Raw genomic sequence first — 12,210 nt, 5'->3', positions numbered from 1 at the left:
TATAAGATTCAATTCAGCATAAAAGCCCCACCGCAGTGTGCCAGCAAACTAGGCAAATTTCATCTTTGTGCCGTCTACTGCCGTTGAGTCTTCGAAATCAGTGGCACTAGCGATGCCACTGGGACTGGCAATGCCAGCAAACATACGCACAACAGCCGCAACGACAACAACAATTACAGCAACAGCGCGCAAAAGCAATAACCAAGCAACATTTCTATTGCATGCCAGGCAACGCCAGCCACAAGCTCACATTTATATATTTTTTTAATTAAACGCAAACCCCTTTGGCAACAGCAACATGCCAAACGCGCCACGCACAACTGGGGCATGGCCAGCGCCGCCAATTGCTCCAGCCCCACATCTCGACGACAGCTTCAAGGTTAAGGCGTTGACTGTGCCGCTGCGAACTGCGCATTGCGTCGCCCCATGGAATAAGCAAGAAATTCACATTAATTGCTCTACTATAACTTGGAATTTTTTAGCTTATAAAATTTATTGAAATATTAATGCTAAAAAAGAAAATTTTATTGTAATGAGAAATTAATTAGATTTAACTTACCAGGACTAAGCCACTCCATTCATTCAAATATTTATTTACCAAGCTGCCAAATTTCTATATCCTTCATTTCAAGAGTTCGTAAAATATAATATATGTAGCTTTGGTTAATTATTATTTAATGAAAAGTGAAATGAATACAGTTCCAAAAAATCTATTAAATAAAAATCCAATTCAATCCACTCCACTCAGTCAATGTTAAAAGCAATCAATTTGTTTCGATTGACTCGAGTTTTATACAAATTTTAAAGGGTTAACATTTTTAATAAAATAGCAAAAAGTTTATTAACGAAACTTTGTAACGACTATTTAAATATGAAATTCTGTTCTATAAAAAAAATATTGGAGGGATTTAGTAAAAAATTTGTCAACGAATGAAAAACAATACTCCAGTTGTTTTGTTTGTAACTTAATTTAAAATTCAAATTTCATATAAATTTAAATTGCAAAAATATTTTTTAATACATACTCCGTCATTAAAATGGTTATAATCCCAAAGGGATATTTTTGCAAATAGAAATATCTCTTCCTCTCATAATTTTCCATGGCATGTAATTGATATTCTTATATGCCAACAGTCTATAGACGTTGTGTAAGGTCATGCATGTCTCTTCATTATTACAACATAGAACTTTCAAAGTTGCTAGCTCTATATGAATTATTTATTTTAATGCAATTTAAGTTCGAAACAATTTTCTTCATGCAATATCTGCAGAGCACTAAAATTGATGCGACTTTAAGCATCGAAATTTGAATATATTGATTGAATATAAATCATAATATTGTGTAGCTCAAGGCTAGGCGGAGCCTGCAGACGAAGCGTACCAATCAGACTTAATGTTCTTCTACTTTTATTGATGTAAGAAAATGTTAAACAGGGCAAGAATGTGTCTGTGAATTCTATTCATGTTTGTGGCTGTAGCGGATGACATTCTGCCTGATTGTTAGACGGCTTGCGTCATGGACAGAAATGGCCTTTAATGACGATACTGGCGTTTGTTGAAGCTGCCTCTCTTGCTCGCTCTTTCGCTCTCTTTCATCCGCTGACATTGAACAGATTATGAGGCACGTCTGAGAACGCCGGCAGTGAGCACAGCGGTATGAAAGCCCAATTAATATTTCATAAAGGAGCACGTATCCGTCGCTCACATATACATGCAGAGCGCACAAAAATCCCTCAATCACTGCCAATTAATGTCAGACACAGGCACTCATATCTGCCAGGCAGCCAACCAACCAGCCATCCAACCAGCCAGCCAGGCCGCTAGCCAACGAGACTGCTCGAAACGTCATACATAAAAACAATAAATGATTTATACATGAAAACAAAAAGCGTACGCGGAAAAGCCACAAAAATAAAAATCACACATATAGCAGGATAAGTAGACAGGCAGACAGACAAGAGGACAGACAGACTGACGTACGGACGGACGGAGAATCACAGTTTAGACCACCACAGCAGGATGTAGCGAAACGTGAATTTTGTGAATTTTACTGACATATTTCTAGTACAAATTTATATTTTATTATTCGCCTGAAATCAATGCAAAAACCAAAGCAGCAAGAATAAGTGCCTCTGGGCTTGCCGAGCTTTGAATACGCTAACAAATTGTTCCTCTGGGGGCGCGTTACACGTTGAGCAGCACAATTATAATGCCCCAAGAAAGCGTAGCGTAAGAGAACGCAATGTCTAGCTGTCTGTCGGACTGTCTGTTCCTGTCCGTACAATAAAAAACAGCATAAAGGACATGCCAATGGAGACCGAGAAATGGGAATGCGAGCAGCAGTAACAGCAACAGCAGGACAAATAGACACACGCCATCGATAGAGACATTTGAAAGCGGACAAATGAAGTGCTTCATATTATGTACAAAATACATATACATATATACATATATGCATGCGTGTATGTGTGCATAGATAGATAGAGCGAGAGAGAGCAAACAATTTGGTACAGCTAATTGGCAGTTTAAATTACGGCATGACGTGTGTCCATGGGCTATCTTGAAATGCGCATTTGAGGCATGCAGGCGTGCATGGTTATGGCAGCAACTAATTGCTGGCTTTATCAATGGCCGACTCGTTTTCATTTTTTATCGGCCCAGCACACAACAAAAGCCAACAAATTAATTTGCATTTCTATTATTTTCATAAATAACACAATGCCGCTGTGGTTACATGCCCTGGCACTTCCGTCTGCCAAAATCAGTGCAATGGCCAAAAACAATGACGTTTTTGGTCACTGCACCAAAAAATAAACAATTTAAGTCAATTTAAATTTCTGATGATTTGCAACTGTCAGTTGGCACCGACTCCAACTCCGGCTCCGATTGCCCGCCGTTGCGGCTACGGCTGCGGGCCACCATCAAAAAAAAGAGAGAGAATGAATCAACTAACTCACCACACTATCAGTCACACTTAGTGCATGTTGCACAGTTTCCATTTTGATGAGCACGGCTTGACTGCCAGACGGAAATAACTCTAACAAAAAACCAAAAATAAACCAACGAAAAATACCAGGAAAATAAATCAAAAAAGAAATAAAACATTTACACCCACTCAAACGAAAAAAAAAAAAAAAATGGTATATAAATAGAAATGGCGCCCAATGCAAAAAGAAAATCTTTAGCACAAAAAAAATATATACGAGTGTGCAGATATATATAGATATATATATTATATACAGCTAAACATATATATATTTATGTAGCTGCTGCCTAGATGACTGTGACAAAAAAAAAAAAAAAAATACCACAGCGCACAAAAAACAAATGCTCCAAGTGCAAACATTTGCACGCACGCACAAATCAAAACATCAACAGAAGAAAGCAACAACAACAAAACAAAAAAAAAAAACACATTTTCTTTCCTAGTATTTTTTTTGTGTTTTCTGTGCTTTAGCCAAAACCAACGGCACGTAGTCGCTGAGCGCCAGCAGCTGCCGCTGTTTGCATGAAAAGTCTCGGCAACATTGTACGTATTTGACATTTTAAACGGGCCAGTCGCCACTTGTCAATCTTTGTAAAAGTTCGCATTTCACATATTTCCGCTTGGCGCCAGCCTTTGTTTTGATTTGCGTTTGTTAAGCGGCCTGCAATAAGCGAATGTCTCTCTCTGTCTCTCTCTATCCCTGTGTGCGTGTGTATGCCTCTGTTTGTATGAATCCTTTTATTTAGCCAGCATTTTTTTGCGCACATCCTCATGGCATTTCTGTTGCCAAATGGCTTTACAAACGTTGCGCCCGCCAAACTCAGCCTAAAAGTATGCAAATAAAATATGCGCTCTTATCTGTTTGGCATTGGCTTTTGTTGGTTTACAGTTTTTTCCCCGATTCTTTTCCGTTTTTTTTTTTTTTTTTTTGGTACTACCCAATGGCCGATCGCGCCAGCTGCCCGTTAACATTCGTCCTCTGTGTTTGTCACAAACTGAATCTCCCGCTCCCTTTCCATTTCCATTTGGGCATACTTTACGCGATGGCACATGCTAAATGCCGGTTCCGGCGATAGTTGCCATTTACACGTCTGCTGGCGTTGCAATCAACGAAATTGAAATCGTTTGCTGTTGTCTCTGCTGTTGGCTGACATGCCGCCAGTTGCGACTCATATGCTCTGCACAAAAACTTACTTTCGCCTTTGTACCCTGCTGAAGCTGCAGCAAAACAAAGCGAAACGAAACGAAACTACTAACTCGTACACAGACAAACTTTCGCTACCCTGTAGGACAAAGGTCTGTGGAGTAGCTGGCTGAAATTTCATTAGATTGGCTCAAAGTTTCGCTGCTGCGCTGCAGTTTCTTTGAAAGTTTTAGCCATATTAGCAGCCAAAGGGTATTGGCGCAGTCGAAGTGTTAGCTCATTGCAACTGAATAATTCACGCTTTCTTTGCCTTTATTTTCTTGCTGTCATGTGCACTTATTTCTAAATAATTGAAAACTTATTTCAAAACAAAAGCCGCACACGACACAGAACGTCTACCAGAAATTTATATAGATTTTTGCGAGAGCAATGAGAGGAGCTGCTCGAAAAATCAAGGACTCTGCTCATATGTTAGCTTTATGGTGCCATTTTGTTAATTTATTTCACTTGCTTGACAGTTTGCTTTCCATTTTTTTTTTTTTTTTTTTAGTTTTTCACTTTTAGTTTGTTGATGCTGGGTTGGGGTTTTTAGCTTTTGTCTTTGGCAGTTTGTGCAGCTCACGCGTGGGGCGTGCAAAATTCTCCACATTCTTTTCTAGTACCGCGCTTCCTTTTTTTTTTTTTTTTTTTTTGTCATGTGTCTGTGTTATTGCCGCTGTGGTTTTGACATAAAGTGCGCTTATAAAAAACCACCAAGTTAGACGGGCGCTGGAATAAAATTTTTTGATGAATGTAACGTTCTCTGCAAGCCAGCCAAAAAAAAAAAAAAATAAATAAATAAAAATAAACAAACAAACAACACAAAACCAAAAAAAAAAGTACTAGAAACACTGCAGCAGCTGCATAATACTCGTTTAGGTTCCAAAAAAAGAAAAAAAAAGAAACTAAATATAGCCAAAAAATCAATATTTGAGTAATTTGCCATACCTCAATTGACATAACCTATCATTTAGTGGTCTATTGAGCTCAACACTATTGTATCGTACATATATATATATCTAAAGGCGGTACTCATATATACATATGCTTATAGCATATATTCCATCCATAAAAGAAGCCTAAATTTGCTTATCATGCTTTGCCACACCTCCAATATCTGCTGGAAAAACGTATATTCGCTTTTAGATATCAAAATATGAAGCAAACATACAAAATAATTTTAACTTTATCCAAGACAAGCTTTACAGCAAGTATATTATATATATCATATATCAATTCTTTTTTATCTTCAATAGGGGTTTAAAGTCCCATACAATATACCCTCCTCACTTCTTGAACGAGCATATAAATAGATAGAAACAAAAAAGTGAAGCAAACTATATAACGCTCAAATAGCTGATAAATTTGTGCGCCAAAAACAAATGGGCAAAGTTTTAAAATTGAAATTGGGACAAAAGGCAACGGCAATGCTGCAAGTACAACGTCGTCAGCTTTTTAAGGTTGATAACAGCAACAACAACGGCGGCAGCAGCAGTCGCAGCAAACAAAAATAAATACATATATCAATCAGCTAACGACAATACAGAAAAACAAAAAAAGGGAGAAAAGGAGCGAAAAAACATAACATAAAAACATAACCAGCTGCATAGAAATATGACAACTACAAATAGACAAAAATAAAAAACCCAAATGAATATAAAGCGCTGGTTCGTACTTCCTATTTGTTGTAATTGTTCCCTTCAGCTATTTTTTACACTTTTTTTTACTTTGCTGTGGATGTTGATAAAACAAAGATATGAAACCAAACAAAAAATCAAAGCACAACAAAATAAAAACGTAAATGAAAAGTGTAGAAATATTTTTAGGTATGCTTTCCTATATATGCACACATATACATACTTGCAGATAGATTTGTATATATACTCCAGCTATAAGCTGTTTCCATTTTACAGCATCAAAGATTTTTTAGATGCTGAGATAAGGCAAGCGACTAAATAAAAACCACACACAGACACATTGAGAGGGTTGGAACCCTATATAGTATGTATACACATATATACACATATACAATAGAATGGAATAGGATGAGAGTGGTAGAGCGAGAGAGCCACACGTACAAGTGCAGGTCCATTTATCTTCTGTCACTGTACGAGTGTTTCCGTTTTTGTAATGAATGTCCAGCTGTGTGCATTGCCCCATTGCCCCGCGGGGACGAAGACGGCCACAGCGAAAACAAACCAAACCAAACTAAACCAAAACCCACTCAGTTGGATTGTCGAGCTGGACGCTGCCCGGACTGGTCGCTGAAAGGCGTCTTTTATGTCGCTTGATAAGATAAGCTATGCTTAAAATACATGTCTATATATAGTGATATATATATATACAGAGAGAGAGTGAGAAAGTGGGTGGGGGAGGAGGGGGGAGGAGTGAGATGTATATAAATATATATGTGTGTAGCTGCAATAGATACACTGCACAAAGTGCCAAGAAGGCCAGAGACAAAGGCGAATGTGCAACTTGTATGCGCCGCATTCTTAATCCAGAGTTTTGTCATTACGCTCTCCTCTCTCTCTCGCTCTCACTCACTGCCCTCCCTACGCCTCTCTCTCTCACTCTGACTCAATCTAGGTATACTTCCGTTTGCTTGCAGATTTGCGTCATTTCACTCCCCCAGTCTAATTCCTTCAGTCCGCTTGAATTCTACAGATTTTATTGCATTTTTTCCCCTTTTTTAACATTTTTGTGAATGCTTCTGCTGCATGTGGATTTGCAATGCAAGATTAAGCATCAGCTTTGCAATCAAAGATTTGTACAGCAAGATGCTTGCCATGTTGTGCATAGAACAAAGAACGGCTTCCGCACAGCTTAACTGCAAACAGGTGCACATAACTTAATCTCGTGTACGTACACAAACCATTCAAAGCTGCACCTGAATGATAATACAAACACATCGTTGAACTCTACGATAATCGGATATGTATCACCATAATTATGTCCATGTTGGCGATTGCAAGCAACAGCTCATTGTCGGAGCAGTGGAAGTGATCGCTCACAATCAACGTGAAATGTTAAATAAATTCATAATTCTTGTCAAATACATTTTATGATAGCTTCCAATAAAGTTACATACTAGCAAATATAGTAATTAATTCTCACAGGGTGAAAAGAGTATGTAGCTAAGAGTATATCAACAGTTCCATTGTTGAATCTATAGAGGCAATTTTGTGGTAATTTGAAATGTAAACTAATCTATATGCCTGTATAATTGTTAAATGCTTCGACCCTTGCCTAGGATAAACATTCACTCCGGTAGATCACATTCCAATTGGAAGCGACAAGGTGAAAGCCAATCCGTACACCTTGGAGTGACGTTTGTGGGTGCGTTGTACTTAACCCGCTGTATTATATTCTGGGATATATGATACTGTGCATATAAAGCCCAACGGCAAGTTTCTGTCATGTGTGCTTATGTATATACATATATAATAAAAGCTATGTATATATGTATATTAACTACAGGTATGCAGCTAGAGCTCTGATATTTGATAAGTTACTAATGAACTTTTCTTTTATAAAAATGGTAATATATTGTAGATGAATTCACTTCAATTTATTGTAGTTTCTTATACAACTATCATTCAATTGCCTTTGCGTTGTGTTTTAAACTTTCTTAATATTCTTTTTTTTTTCTTCTTCTTCTTAATAAGTCTCGATGTTAGCATAGTTAAGAATCGATAGTTTTATAGTAACAGTTAACTATAATGCTATCCCAACTGTTAAGAGACTAAGTCATTCAATGGTGGTACTATCCTTTTCAATTCCTTTGTGAAGTAGAGTGTATGTATTTCAGACCAGTATTATGCAGTCGGCATCAACCTGTTTGACTTATTCTTATATGCTTTTATTTTAATAATTTCCATTAAATATCAGAGTTTCAATAAGCTTAACTGGAAAAGCGCATTAAATTTAAATTTTCACACATTTCACTTTATTTGCTTCAAAATAACAATAATAAAATTCAATATCTAAAATTGTAATTGAGTTTTGCACTTAATGACTTGATTGATAACAGTATTTTGTTTTATTTAAGTGCACACTTACAAAATTATTAAATAATTTCTAAATAAATTTTCATTTTTGATTCTCTCTCACTCTCCCGCTCTTTGTTATTTCCCAAGGGCGCACATTAATTTAGTTCTGTGTGGGAGGCCAATGGCAGAAAAAAATCCAAGTAAAATCATCCATTAAATGGGGCACAGAGCAGCAGCAACAAGAATTCCCACAACTACGCAAATTGATCAATTTCAATTCAGTTCAAATATCATGGGCGTGATTTCGTCTGGGGGGTGGCAATCGTAATGTCATTTCGTAATGTGGCTAATATAAACTTTTTATTTTAGCACACACACACACACATATATATATATATATATATATACATATGTATATATGTATCGCCTGCAACCGTGAGCAAAACGATTGCGACTTATCTACGACTACGAATAGCAGTAAGCAAGCGAAATTTGTCAAAGTTGGGCAAGTCGATTAGAGAATTGAAAATCAAGTAGTGAGATACGATTTCGACATCAAATTTAGTTTATTTATATTGAGAAAGCCTTGACTGACACACACACACACACACACATGACTCTTAAAGCCGTGTACTTTTGGATAACTCTCACTTTGCCCCTGCGCATTGCCTTATTCGTGGCCCACGTGTACCTGGTGAATATGGCGGCCATGGTGAAGTTAGTGAGTCTCTCTCTCAGGGTATTCATTGATCTGCTGATTTACACTAATCAGAAGATAAAAGCCCAATTGGAGCACGCTGACCGACCCCAGCCGGCGCTGATCCATGCATTGCTATCTAGGACTCTCAAGTTGTCTCGATCTCTACTAGTTTTCGTGTTGACTGGGATGCGACTGCTGCAACTACAGAGCGATTTGCTGCTTGAAGGGAGTCAATTCTTGCGAAGCTGGGCAAGTGCACAAACCTGGTTAATCAAGCTTCTACAGCGTTAGAGCTACAAATTATCTAGTGAGTGCAATAAATGCTAGCGAACCGCAAGCACATGAAATTTAATGGTCTTTTCGAATACTTTTTGCCTTTTTGGGTGTGGGCAACAGACGCAAAGCAAACGCTAACGCAAACGCAGCCGCAGCCGCATGGAATTCGCAATTCGCTATTCGCTATTCGCAATTCGCTTTTAGCGTGCGCAATTACACTTGAAGAAATCCTGGGGATTTCGGGTGAAAATCCATTTGTCACAATGCTGAGTACGTGAGCGACGCTGACTGCCGCAGTCGCCAGTGCGGCCAGTAGTGCGTGTAAATGTCTCGCCCGATTCCTGTATATATGACTGCAGAGTCCTGTGACTCGACAACGGCGACTGCGACGCTGCTGCTGCGGCTGCTGCAGTGCATTGCACAGTGCACAGCTGCAGTGCCGCGGCTCTATCACAATGACACTTCATTTCAGTTGGCCTCTGCGGCAAGGACACAACGTTTTTCCCCAAAATATATGTACATATATGTATGCACATACACACAAACACACACGCATATATACATATATCTGGTGTAGCAGTAGTAGACATATCTATGACCAGTGCCAGGGTCCTTTTAAATGAAACGAGAAGGAATTGCCAATTTGCGAAAAGTCGAATAAATATATACTCTTGCCGAGTTACACTTCTCGATTGATTTCTAGTTTATAGAATATTGTTGAATACAAAGCATGAGCAGCTTGACCAACTGATAGAGTTTGGTCAAAAAATAAAAAACTAAAAAAACAGGTTAGATATTACTTTAATTAATGTTTTCCTCATTATTTAATTGACTCAGTTCAATCTATTATTTTGGCTTCAAAATAATCTATAGTTGTTAGACCTTACTCCACGGCCTTAAAGCTGCCTCAAATCAAACAGTTACATATATGAAAAATCGCTTGATCGGCCAGCGAAAAGTTAGGCTAAGTTGCCCAATATTTCTACTATAACTTCGAGATCTGAACTCTTCTGGAGCTGAGTTTCAATGTTCCCGATTATAAAAAATTTTCTATAATATATTAACTAAATTAAAAGCTCTATTTAATACTTATAATATTATCAATAGTAATAATTATAGTTTCTACATTGCAAATCCATGCATGATGAACCTTATAATTCATTAGAGGTCCACTGCAATTTTCTTGAAGGCGGAAACTTCTGCATGAGTTCTTCCGCTTCATCAGCTCAAGTGCTCTTAAGTGGATTTCGACAAACATGTTTGCATTAAATAAGTAACCTAACTTAACTTAAGCTCATTCACATGATGAGCCACGCTCTAAAGATTTTACAATATAAATATGTATAAGCCATTACTCGGGGGCCATGGCAATCAATGCGGCTGAGATTAGAGCACGTGGACGGACAGGCCTTAAGCTGATTGCTCTTTGTTGTTGTTGTTGCTGTTATTGTTGCTGTTATTGTGGTGCTGCATATTTGTATAACTCTTTAATCGGCGTTACATAATAGAATTACATGCATGTTGAGCGCATTAACTATAATTGAAAACAATTTTTAATTAATAAAATGTCAACTCACTGCGCTTCCCCGCATAATTGGAAGTAGTCATTAAATTGTTTTTACACAGCATCGGAGAAAAACAAAATATATATGTATATCAACTGTAATGTGTAAGTACAATAGCTATATAAAATGCAGAGCAAACAAATAAAACGAAACTTCACAAACAACGGTCTAGGGAATTATATATACATATATATGCATATATATAAGTATGTATATGGAGCGACAATGAAATATCAGACCACAAAAAAAGGTTAATTGACCAACAAATAACTTAATTAAATCAAATGAAAACTAAAAAAAAATCAATTTTTAATGAGCTTCTCCATTGTTGACCCCATTTAAATTATGAACAACAAGAGTGACACTGCCGACATTCAGACTCGCATTGGTATGTGTAAAGTCAACCCAGCTGGATACCCGCACAGGCAAAAGCACAGACACAGACACAGGTGAGAGCTCCAGTCAAGGTAAGTTCCGGTGCAGAATATAAAAATAATAATAAGAGCACTTAAAATGTTGTCTTTAATTAAGCGAGTCGATCAAAAACTATTAATTAAAGCGGCATGTATTGAGTGCTTTCAAATGTCTTGAAAATCTGAATTGATGAATATGAAACGCATATAATTAAAAATTTCTTAAATATGATTTTATTCCAGACTTTGGAATGCCCTAAAAGTAAAAATTAATAATAAAATTAAATTAAAATAAAAGCACTTAATATTTTTTTTTTTTTTTTTACATTAAGGCAACTGACGAGTATATAATATCTTTACTATATTTAATATATTAAATTTTTTATATTTCATCTCATTTGAATTTGAATAAAAAGCATGTACATATATTTTGAGCAATACAATTTTGTTTTTCTTACAAACTTTATAAATTAATTAATTATATTTTTTGTATAATTAATGAAATCACTTGTCTAAAGACAAACGCAAATAAAGTTTAAAAATTTCAGGAAATATTTTTATACCTGTTTGCTTTGTACGAAGCCCTTTTCATAGTTTAGAAAAAGGCACTTCAAAATAATTGGATCAAATTTCAACCATCAATGATAACAACTTGCGGCATACATTTTGCATTTGTTTCGTTACCTGTGCGCTGCAATTTATTGATTGCCAAATCAAACAAGAAGTAAAAATGAAGAAGAAATTAAATTGAAAAAATTCGTAATATATAACTCAAACAACTACTTAAAACAACAGCACGCAAATGGAAACCATTAACAGCTTAAAAATATTTAATTACCAACTCTGACCGCGGCGTCGCTTATGCTGGGGAATGATGGCGAATGCGCAGGTCGTGGCGCTGGGGTCCTGAGCCTGCCACCAAATTGCAATTAATCTTCTTTTAACAGCAAACTTTTGATCCGCTTTATTTGCATTTCACTGCGGCGCAAACACAAACAGAAAGCAGCAGCAGCAACAACGTCAACAACAACAGCAACAACAGCTACAGCAACAGAAACAGCAACGGACATCTGGCAGGGGAAAATAACGAAAATG

At 37.0% G+C, this 12,210-nt stretch overlaps 1 long non-coding RNA gene across 2 annotated transcripts; it reads right to left on the bottom strand.

Moving 5' to 3' along the window:
• Window positions 1-211: 211 nt before the first annotated feature.
• Window positions 212-934, bottom strand: LOC116803723. Of its 2 annotated transcripts, none has more exons than XR_006356884.1 (2): window positions 560-934; window positions 212-509 (listed from the first exon to the last, which is right to left on the bottom strand). It is a non-coding gene; the product is annotated as an uncharacterized LOC116803723 (long non-coding RNA). The 2 variants fall into 2 exon arrangements; XR_004363786.2 differs by having other exon boundaries at window positions 212-407.
• Window positions 935-12,210: the final 11,276 nt, after the last annotated feature.

Source organism: Drosophila mojavensis, unplaced genomic scaffold (genome assembly GCF_018153725.1).
Source record: "Drosophila mojavensis isolate 15081-1352.22 unplaced genomic scaffold, ASM1815372v1 contig_231, whole genome shotgun sequence".
Lineage (NCBI taxonomy): Eukaryota > Metazoa > Arthropoda > Insecta > Diptera > Drosophilidae > Drosophila > Drosophila mojavensis.
This window is presented reverse-complemented; position numbering and strand designations above follow the sequence as displayed.